At 35.9% G+C, this 8,557-nt stretch overlaps 1 non-coding gene across 1 annotated transcript; it reads left to right on the forward strand.

The window, feature by feature from the left end:
- The first annotated feature begins 6,040 nt into the window (after positions 1–6,040).
- Positions 6,041–6,149, forward strand: LOC111820800 (U6 spliceosomal RNA). Its single transcript, XR_002824309.1, has one exon. It is a non-coding gene; the product is annotated as a U6 spliceosomal RNA (small nuclear RNA).
- Positions 6,150–8,557: the final 2,408 nt, after the last annotated feature.

Below are 8,557 nucleotides of genomic sequence, written 5' to 3' on the forward strand. Positions count from 1 at the left end.
GAAGACAGGCCTGGCAATCTGTGAAAGGTCACAGCCTTGAAAACTCTATGCAGCAGTTGTACTCTGCACACTTGGTATTGCCATGAGTTGGTACTAACTCGAAAACAATTAACACTAACAATGATTAATGACATTGTGCATCTTTTCATGGGCTTGTTGGTCATTTGTATATCCTCTTTGGTGAAATGTCTATTCATGTTTTTTGCCCATTTTTTTGATTGCGTTGTTTGTCTTTTTGTTGTTAAGTTGTATGAGTTCATTTTTTATAAGTTTTATAACTTGCATTTATTTATTTTTGATACTCAAAGTGAATTGTAGTTTCCATTAAAAGTGTGCCAATGGTTTGGCTAGTTATATTCCTAATTCTGAAAAATCACACTCATAGCTATTGGTCAGTCTTTCCTTCAGTTCTCCCATAGGTTCTTTCTTTTTTTTTTTTTTCTTGTGTTGTAGGTGAAAGTTTACAGCTCAAGATAATTTCTCATACAAAAATGTATACATATATTGTAATATGACATTAGTTGCAACCCTTACAATGTGACAGCACACTCCTCCTTTCCACCCTGGGTTTCTTGTGTTCATTCAACCAGTTCCTGTCCAGTCTTGCCTTGTCATCTTGCCTCCAGTCAGGAGCTAGCCTGTTGGTCTCGTGTATCTGCTTGAACTAAGAAGCATACTCTTCACAAGTATATTTTATGTTTTATAGTCCAGTCTAATCTGAAGAGTGGGCTTTGGGAATGGTTTAAGTTCTGGGTTAATAGAGTATCTGGGGGCCATAGTTTCAGGGGTTCCTCTAGTCTGTCAGACCATTAAGTCTGATCTTTTTACATGAATTTGAGTTCTGCTACCCACTTTTTTTCTGCTCCGTCCAGGGTCTCATAGGTTTTTGAGTTTGGTTTGAGCAAATCTGAGGATTTCTCTCTGGTTATCTAAAGAGGCAAGATATAATGTGAGGTTTGGGCATATTTTCTACTCTGTACACAAAAATAGTCTGAAGTGAGAGAGTCAGAAAGTATTGGATATGTAGAGAGAAGACAGAGGCAAGTGATACAAAGTCCAGATGGCAATAAAACTTCTGGCCTCCTTTGTTTCTTCCCTTCCCACATTTTGATTATTTTGTAAGATCCCTGGTATACTTCCAATAAATTTTCTTTTTTTGCTTAATTTTGTTTTCTGTCACATGCAGTCAAGAGTCCTTGAATAGCAAAGCCAAGATGACACCATAAATAAAGCATTATTTAGTGTATTCATTTATGAAATGATTCCTGAAAAAAGAAAACTGGTCACATGTTCAGGCCTAATCTTAAAGATTTTATGTTAGCATATTAATAGAGCTGTCATCACTACCATTAAAAATCTCTAATACGTTGGAAATGCTCATGCTTTCCTCAAGGACAAAAGCATGCTAATTGAAGGAAAGACTGACACAGAGCAAGATGCTCATGCCGGGATAGAACAACAGGCACCTAGTAAGTAACAATGTTGCAGCTCAACAGAAAACTATATGGACTGATGTGAGGAGAGGGATGGTTTGCAACAAAAAGTTTTGCTTCTTCTAAAAACAGGGTGGAGATAGGAGGCTAGGCAGTATCTCTGTCACAAAAAGCCTAAAAGCAGAAGATCAGGGAGCCTTCAGAATAAATATCTATTTTGCTTCAATAATTCTGTTGCCAACCTGGAAAATGCAAAGATACAAAAAAAATATAGAAGAATTGATTCTCCATCAAAGCAAAATAAAGCAAACAAACAAGCAAATGGAAATTCCATCTAACTGTAACAAAAAGTGTTTTAAAATTTGCTAAAAAGTATAACTTCATTAAATGTTCTTTTCAGTTAGAAGAGGCAAATCGAACAAGTGAGCAGTATTACTCCCACAGAATGCTTTCCAATTTTTATTCTAAAGCAAGAACTCAAAAACAAATCTAAAGATGCAATTAGTCACATTCAGAGCCAGAGAGCATAACGACCCTACTTTGCATTTTCTTTTCCCTCTTTGGTCTTGATTATGCCATGACAACTTATCATAAGTAGAATAAAATGCTTTGACTATTGCTAGCAAACACACTTTCTTACCACTTTAATTCTTTCACTCAGTTCAAAAGATTTCTCATAGCAGGCAAGGAAACAAAAGTTACTTCTTACATCTTTACAATTGAGTAAATGAGAAAGCTAATGAGGCATTTATGAAAAAACAGCATTTTAAAGCATAATATTCTGGATTCTCATAAAAAGCATCTTTCACAGATTTTCAGTATCTTGAAAACTTTTCATAATTATTGGTAAAGCATACCATTAAATTTTGGCGTACTGGCAAATTGTAATATCCCTAATGCTGTCTATGACACTATATACAAAGTAAACAGAATGTACTTGCAAATTAATTAATACATCATTTGCAATTATCTTTGTGAAGACACTGTGAGGCAAAATCAAGCTAAATGCACCTATCAGATTATACCTATCTGATTACGAGTTACTCTTTAGTTGTAGGACAAATGACTACACGATGGCAGTGTCAAAGTATGGCACACTTAAGCCATGAAATATTAATGAGAACTCATTGCACTTACCTCTCAATGACATCTAAATGGTAATCAGATTTCAGATCTTGAGAGCTTGCAGCACATTTCTACTATAGAAAAAAAAAATGTCCACTGAACTTTAAAAAAAATCAGCCAGCAGGGCTTTCAAATGCATAATTTACTATTTTGTTGGCTGCTTCTAAATGGATAATAATAAACTCCTGGCTGAATGCAAGCTCATAAATGCTGGATCAAAAATGGGAAGAACACCATAAGATGATAAATGTGCAACTTTATGGTACTAATTTTCCTCTAAGTAATTAGAGAAAGAGCGAAGAAACAGGTAGCTGTAGTGTTAAAATGTGAATGGAAATTTTGTCATTCTGCTTGTGCAGAGTAAGATTTTTATAGAGAAAGAATCTTCGGAAATACAATCATCCACACTTCTGTAATAATGCAAGATCAGCAGTACTAAGATTGCTGCTTAGGTTGGATGGACTTCAATGGATAATTTATTTTTATTACTATTTCCCTTCTCGATATATTCCTAAACTTCAAGTAGGTATCTATTAGCTGGCTATGTTAATCAACAGTCATAAATATGGAGGTCTTTTATTTTTGTGCTTTGATAGAAAAGACCATTAATATTTTTCTTCATTATAATTACATATTATTTAAATGCAAAAACAAATATATATATATATATACTCACACACATATATGGGTATATGTATGTATTATTACAAGTGAAAAGTATCACAAATAAATTTTAATTAATTGATATAAATAATGATTTTATTTGGAATATTTTATTATACTAAAAATAGTTTGTGCTCAAATTGATTTAAATAAATTGGCACATAGATTATCACAAAGATTTGAGGTGTTAAATGCAAATTTTATTCAATTTAGTAAATTTTCATTGTGATGTTATCATGATGAAAGAAAGCAAAGACAGAAGGGCTATTTATCCGTTTTTTTAGTAAAATTACATCTGAAATAATATTTAAACTCAATTATACATAAAAAGGAAATAACTAAAAATAACAATTTGAAATAAACACTGTTTTTAGTGAATCAATATCATTTAGAAATTATGTGGCTTGTCCTGGTCTCAGACATTGCACACAGCTATCTCTGTACTTGTCGTAGAAAATCTTTAAGCCTCATCCATGATGTCTATTCATATGTCCAGCTACCTACTGTAAATCTGCCCTTGGATATCGAATGGGGTGTCAAACTTAACGTGTGCAAAACTGAGCTCCTGGTTTTATCCTTTAAATTTGCTCCTTCCACTGTATTCCCCTTATCAGTAAATGGCAATTTCATTATTTGAGCTGCTCACACCAAACTCTTGAATTTATCTGCATTAGTTAGAAACTGAGCTAAGATGTACGTAACAGAGACCTGATCACAGTGGCTTAATCATATAAGGATTATTTTTTTCTCATGTAACAAATATTCTGGACTTAGGCAGCTGCTGTTGTTAGTTTAAGGATTAAGGTATAGTTTTTACAATCAGCTTTTTATTTCAGTCCACATTCCAACCAGCAGATAGGAGAGAAGGACAAGAGCAATAAGATACGCAGCCTAGCTGAGCCAACTCCTTTTAAAGTGTTTTCCCAGAAGATCCACCTGGCAATTTTAACCTTTCATGTCCTCGGCCACCTCCATTTGAAATAGAAGGTGAGAAATATAGTTGTACTCCTCCTCTTCCTCCTCCAATCCTCCTTTTTAACCTGGGAACATTGCCACCATCAATAATAGGGAGACTTTGTTATTACGGGAGAAGGGGGGAATGGTAAGCTATAAGCATTTTCTTCCTTATTATCCTTGATGTCTCTCTTTTTCATATACTACATCTCTAAGGAAATCCTGTCATCTCTTCCATAAAAAGTACATCCAGAGTTTGACCAGTTTTCACCCCTTCAATCTTGTTTCAAACCATTATCTCTCATCTGTATTACGACAATACTTTATTTTATTAGTCTTTATCTTGGTCATCACCCCCACTATAGTCTATTCTCAGCAATGCAGCCATATTAATCATTATAAACATTTAAAAAAAATTTTTTTACACATCTCCACTGCTCAAAACATTCCAATGACTTTCTATTTCACTCAGAGTAAAAAGTCCTTACAATGGTTTTAAAAGCCCTGCTGTTGGACTCTGTAGCTTCAGCTTTTACTATTCTCTCCTTGCTCACTATGATCTATCCTGAGTGGCTTTCATGCTATTTCTCTAACATGCTAGAAACACTCCAGCCTCATGGTTTTTGCACTGGTTTTTCCCCCTCTATCTACCCTCTAGCTCTAGTTACTTTCTATTTCTACCTTTTACCTCTTCCTTATAAAGTCTTTATGCTGGCTTTCTTGCTATCTTTTTTTCTTTCTCTTCCTATTTCACTTCTCTACCCTCTTCCCGTTGTAGTCTTTTCACAGGCTTTGCTGTTGTTCCAACCCTTCACCTACTGCCTAGTCCCTAGGTGGCACAAGTGGTTACACACTCTACTAGTAGCTAAAAGATTTGTTGTTAGAACCCATTCCAAGGCACCTCAGGTGACAGGTCTGGTGATCTGCTTCTGAAAGTTCACAGCCTTGAAAGCCCTATGGAGCACTGTTCTACTCGGACACATAAGGGGCCTGCATGAGTGGGAATCTACTGGACAGCAACTAACAGCAACAACAACCTACTGATTAGCTCTTCCCCCACGTGGCTAATCCCTCACCTCCTTCAAGTCACTGCATACCTTACTGAAAGTTAAAACCTCTAAGCCACAACATTTCTGATCCCCCTTACCCTACTCTACCGCTTTGTTTTCTGCACACCGTTTCTCATCTAGCATTCTATATTGTTTGCATATATATTATGTTTTATTGTCCCTCTCCGTCTTTAGAATGTAAGATCCATTAGAGCACTTTTTTTTAAATGACTCAAACCTAAATCACTTTATATTCTGAGGAAACTTATCTTTCCTCAAGTTCTAGATTTATCTGTCACATTAATCAAATTATCATGATAATTATCCCTTTAAACAGCACATCCTTCAATAACCCTCTGCCTCTCAACTCTCAATCATATACACATGATTAGGAAGAATAAGCTTTTTTTGTCTATTTTAATATGTATTACATCTCACCTTGTAATTGAAAGATATCAAAGAAACTCAAATTCGTAGAACGTATAGTAAAACAGATTATTTAAAATATATTAGAGTTCTCAAAAATACAATCCTTCTCCCCTGTCCCCCAAATTAAGCTAGAGGTACAAACTACCTTAGGGAGTATGAGGAGTCTTCTAAAAAGGATGTAAACATATAGAAAAAGAAAGACATTACTCATTTTTTTTTTTTACTTCCAAAATAGATTATTTTTAAAACTCAAAATGGAGATAATGGTCATGAAAGTCTTGGCTTTTAATTGTAAGAAGTGAGCACTTGAGAGGGAAATGAATTTTCTCAGAATTATCTCATAGTGCTTTAAAATCTCAACAACTAAGATTAAAAAATTAGAATACAGTGCTCGCTTCGGCAGCACATATACTAAAAAATTGGAACGATACAGAGAAGATTAGCATGGCCCCTGCGCAAGGATGACACGCAAATTCGTGAAGCGTTCCATATTTTTCATGTGTGTTACTGTTACATGAGAAACTATCTGTTCTGTAAGCCTTCACCTGAAGTACAATAAAATATTAAAAAAAAAAAAAAAAAAATTAGAATACAGAACTTATGAAAGTTCACCATAGATTAGAGAAGTACTCTAGATCTGATGCAATGGCAGTGTCCACTATGAGGGAAACAAGAAAAACACTACATGGTCATAAAGAGGGGATGGACAAATTCTAAGCAGACAAGTTCAGGCCCTGTGGTCATTGGACATATGGATAGATAGAATTTTAAGACTGGGAGTATGAGTAAAAAAAAAAATGGGTTTGCATCTCTTCTTATTTGGAACTCTAGGAGAACACATCAATGCAGTGTTTAACATGCCAACATGAGATAGCTACAGTAGAGTACAATTGGAAATATTGTATTTTTAGGTAAAAAGAGGACCTGTGATAATTCCTTTTTCTGTTTCACACTGTTCCATCATCTTTGAGGAGAATCAAAATTTCTGCATGCCTCAGTGGAAGTGTAAAAATGGTGAGAGAGATGACTGGCCACAGGATGGCTGGGCTTAAGACAAGGTGGGCTCAAAGTTTGTGGTCCTTTGAGCAGGGTCCAGAGATGCCATGAGTCAATGGTAACACATGTTCAAAATTCAGGCAGGTTCAGTTGTAGCAAAGCAGATAAGAGGGAGACAGAGGAGGACATCACAGATCAAGTGTGATGAGAGATGCCAGCAGAGATCGATGACACTTCAGAAAACAGGACATGAATAAGTCATCATTCTTTTATTGTCATGAGATTCCTCCTGCACTCAGGCACAAACAAAAAGCAGAATATAGGGGCATAACTCTGATATATGGTTGTATATTATACTAGATAGGGTTTGTAATTTACTCTCTAAAATTCAAAGGTGCAGAGATATAATCTCCTGTAGTTCCATTATAAATTATGGTAGAGATGGCCCATGATGAAATGGAATAGTAGAGAGTAGAGAGAAGAGGCGGCATACCTTTTGGAATCACATCTCCTTTCTGTACTATTGACCCTCTTTCAGTACTCAAAATTTCTCTGGTAAGGAGTAACACATCTGGTTTAAAATATATATATATATATATGTGTATACATACATATACATATGTGTATGGTGATGCATATACATATGTGTATATATATATATCATACTACTATGTAAGGAAGTCCCTGGGTGGTGCAAACTGTTAACATGATGCTTGGCTGCTAACTGAAAGGTTGGAGGTTGAGTCCACCCAGAGGCACCTCAGAAGAAAGACCTGGTGATGTACTTCTGAAAAATCAGCCATTGAAAACCCTAAGGCACACAGTGGTACTCTGACACACCTGGTGTCAACACAAGTAGGAATCAACAGTAACAGTTTTTGTTTACTCTGTAAGGACTTGAGTATGTTAGATTTCCAGACAACACCTGAATTTTAAACTGAGGAATATTTGAAAAGGTTGCTACTTTATCCAAAGAACTTACTAGCTAATTGCATTATTTCATTATACAAATATGTTTAGGAATGAAGTTCTGTATTGATACAACTCACATCAAACCATGTAAGTTTACCTCCTTTGCCTATGTAGAAATCCTGCCCCAAAAAGGCAGGATAGTATACTTGCTACTATTTTTCTAAGGAAGCAAAACACTCACTCATCTGGCAATTAGAACAGAATTTAATGAAGGGACTTTTCACAGCACTGTGATAGGATTAAGACAACCAACAAGGCAGACTGAGGCACCCTACAACTAGCAACAGAAGGAAACAATTACCACCATTATTTCTGAACAGGCAAAGGGAGGAAATGGTGGTACTGAAGTATGGTGAGAGCTGGAGCCAGGAAGGGTGGCTGCCAAGCAGAAGCTATAGTTAGTCTTCTCTTCCGTGCCATGAACCCCTTAGGCAATAAAAATGTATGAATACCTTCTCAGAATAATACTTTTTAAATGCATAAAAGAAAACATAAAATTACAAAGGGAATAAATTTTTCAAAGCACAGCTGTATAGTGGACCCCAGATTAAGAACCCTATGATACAGAAGAACAAAGTCACTGTCAGAATCATGATACTGAGACAAGGAGGCAGCAGGAAAAATCAATTCCATCTTTTGATATCCTCTCATTAGACAAAGCCAACCAAAAGTCAGAGAGTGCAATGGAGCCCTGGTGATGCAATCTGTTATTTTTAGTCCCAAGGGCCAAAAAGCAGGTCAGAGAAGGGTGGAGAATAAATAGAGGGCAAAGGGCGAATGGTCAATTACCAGCACACCCACCAAATGTTGTGTTATATGTATCTTTTTCTCACTGTCTCAACACAAACAGCAGAACACAGAGCCCAAGTGCATAGGCAGTTAGTATAAAAAATTTTTCAGACTTCCGGCAAGATGGCGCTCTAGGCAGAAACACCA

Source organism: Trichechus manatus, unplaced genomic scaffold (genome assembly GCF_000243295.1).
Source record: "Trichechus manatus latirostris isolate Lorelei unplaced genomic scaffold, TriManLat1.0 scaffold00051, whole genome shotgun sequence".
NCBI lineage: Eukaryota > Metazoa > Chordata > Mammalia > Sirenia > Trichechidae > Trichechus > Trichechus manatus.